The sequence below is a fragment of the Lycium barbarum genome, chromosome 10, assembly GCF_019175385.1.
Source record: "Lycium barbarum isolate Lr01 chromosome 10, ASM1917538v2, whole genome shotgun sequence".
In the NCBI taxonomy this organism is placed as follows: Eukaryota; Viridiplantae; Streptophyta; class Magnoliopsida; order Solanales; family Solanaceae; genus Lycium; species Lycium barbarum.
Genome location: NC_083346.1, coordinates 91,389,882 through 91,392,472, shown reverse-complemented (window position 1 = coordinate 91,392,472; position 2,591 = coordinate 91,389,882). Strand labels below are relative to the sequence as shown.

The 2,591-nt window shown below is 32.5% G+C and overlaps 1 pseudogene; it reads left to right on the top strand.

Annotated features, from left to right (window-relative positions):
- Window positions 1-1,130: 1,130 nt before the first annotated feature.
- Window positions 1,131-2,197, top strand: LOC132613114 (benzaldehyde dehydrogenase, mitochondrial-like; annotated as a pseudogene).
- Window positions 2,198-2,591: the final 394 nt, after the last annotated feature.

The window sequence follows — 2,591 nt, the reverse complement described above, 5'->3', positions numbered from 1 at the left end:
TACCATTACACCAAATTAATTATGCAGTTAAAAATATAACACAAATTTAATTTCTTTAACAAAATTTCAACTTTTATAGCTTTATAATAAGCTGGAGCCTCTTGCAACTAGTTATGGTTTATAGTTGCAAAAATTTTCTAGCAAGAAAAGTCTATTTTTAACCAAACATTTTGGCATGACTTTATGGTTTATAGTTGCAAAATTGTAGAGTAACTCGTGTCAGTTCAAGACTGTTATGTAGACATCTACTTGAAGGTAATTTTTAACTGAAATTGTAGACAATAAAAATTCGCCATATAAAAGTTTCGTATCTTTTAAAACTTGTTATATTTGTATAAGAATAAAGTGAAGCAGATCGCTATAATTGATGTCACTAAAAGTAAAATGAAGATGCTAGCACTAAGAACTGGTCACTTTGGTACTTGAGGGAAATCCCCTTTCATTGTTTGTGAAGAAGCTTATATATGTTGATCAGACTGTTGATCCAACTCATTTTGCTCTGTTCGTTAATCATGTGTTTCCTCTCAGTACTTTTGCATAGGATGCAACTGCTCAGGTTCATAAAATGACATATTCGACTCTAACGTCGTCGATTGTTAAGGGACAATGTTGTTGTGTTGGATCTTGGACATATGTTCACGAAAGCATTTACGATGAATTTATTGAAAAAGCCAAGGCACGTGCATTGAAATGCACTGTTTGAGCAAAACCTAAGCATACCTCTAGTTGCTCTTAACAAAATGGGAGGGATGCATTTTTTTTTCTGTAGAAACTATTTCTCCTTCCACCCCCTTCCGAAAAAGAAAAATATCCTAGGACAATTTCAAGTTCTTTGACCATGGAACCTGTATGAAGTACTAAAGAAGCATATGACTTGCCTTTTTATTGTTGGGTTTTTTTCAATTTTTGGCCCATCGACAAATTAATTACGGGCTATGGCCAAAATATACAAAGCATAAACACTGATTATGTAAATTATATGTATATTTATACATAATATAAAAAACCTATACATTTTCTGACTTTTATCATTTTGAGAAATCCAAAAATGTAATTATCCATTTTACACCCCCCCCCCCCCCCCTCTCCTATTTTTGAGATTTTGAGGAAATACTAAATAAAAAAATTACATGACACACCAAATTGATTCAGAACAATTTGAAAAGGTGCTGAAGTATCTGGTATTGAAAGTGGAGGTACCCTTGAAACTACAGGTGACATACTTGTACACAGGGCTACTATATTAAACCCACAGTTTTCTCCAATGTTAAGGTAGATATTGTTGTAATTTTAAAAGATAACTGATTTTCAGCATCAACTGCATATACTATTATTATACACATTGTGAAATTTCAGGACGATATGTTGATTGCAAAGGATGAGATCTTTGGCCCAGTGTAGTCAATCTTAAAATACAAGTACGTAAAAGACAATCTAAATATAGTATATCTTTTGGTATTTTTCTCATTTTTGACCCGTCGATTAAAATTAGTTATGGGCACTAGCCAAAGTATACAAAACATATACATTGATTATGTATATTTATGTGGAGGAAGAAAAAAATGGTTTTTTCAGATCTCTTATGTGTAAAAAATAGAGATCTTACAAGGGTCATAAAACTAAAACAAGTTTGTAAAGGACTAAAAACTCATTTCTTCCTGTGTGTATTGTACATAAAGTATGTATATGATATGTATATTTATACTTACAATACAATATACATTTGCAGGCTGTTATTTTTTTCAGTGGTTCAAAATGTAATTATCCCATATCTTTTCCCTCTAGCGTACAATCATTTTATCATTTTAATTTCCCCATTACGAAGAGCTAATGCCACCCTATATGGTCTAGCTATTGGAGGCTTTACGAAGAACATTGACACTGCAAACACATTGACGCAAGCATTGAGAGTTGAAACCATATGGATTAACTGCTTCGATATTTTTGATGTTGCAATTCCTTTTGGTGGCTATAAGATGAGTGGGCAGCGTGGAGAAAAGGAAGAACACAGTCTGAAGCATTACTTACAAGTAAAGGTTGTTGTCACCACATTGAAGAATTCAGCTTGGATATAATAAGTCTCCACTGCAGTTATAACTAATCAAGACAAGATCATCTTGATTATCCGTTCTGTATCATGTTTTTGGTGAAGATTAACTTTCGTTTGCTTTGAAAATTCTGTCATGTTGTTGGTGATGTGGACACTGCTATTGATATGTGACTGAAAGCAAGTTAGTCTCTCATTAAGGTGAAAACACCGTCTCAATTTATGTGAAGGTGTTTGATTAGGCATGAAGTTTAAGAAATAAAAGAAGACTTTTGAAATTTATGGTCTAAAATAAATAATAGCTATTAGTGTAGCTAGAAATCATCTCATTAAGGGTAAAATAATATTTTAAAGTTAATCATTACTAAATATAGAAGGATGTCAATCTTTTTTGGACAAGCTATAAAGGAAAGAGTGTCACATAAATTGAGAGGAGGGAGTATATTTTATTCAGTTTTTGAAACATTTCTTATGTTACCCTTCTTACATGTGATTATAAAGAAGGCCAACGCAGCTACACAATGTAGTGGAAATCATCCCTTAG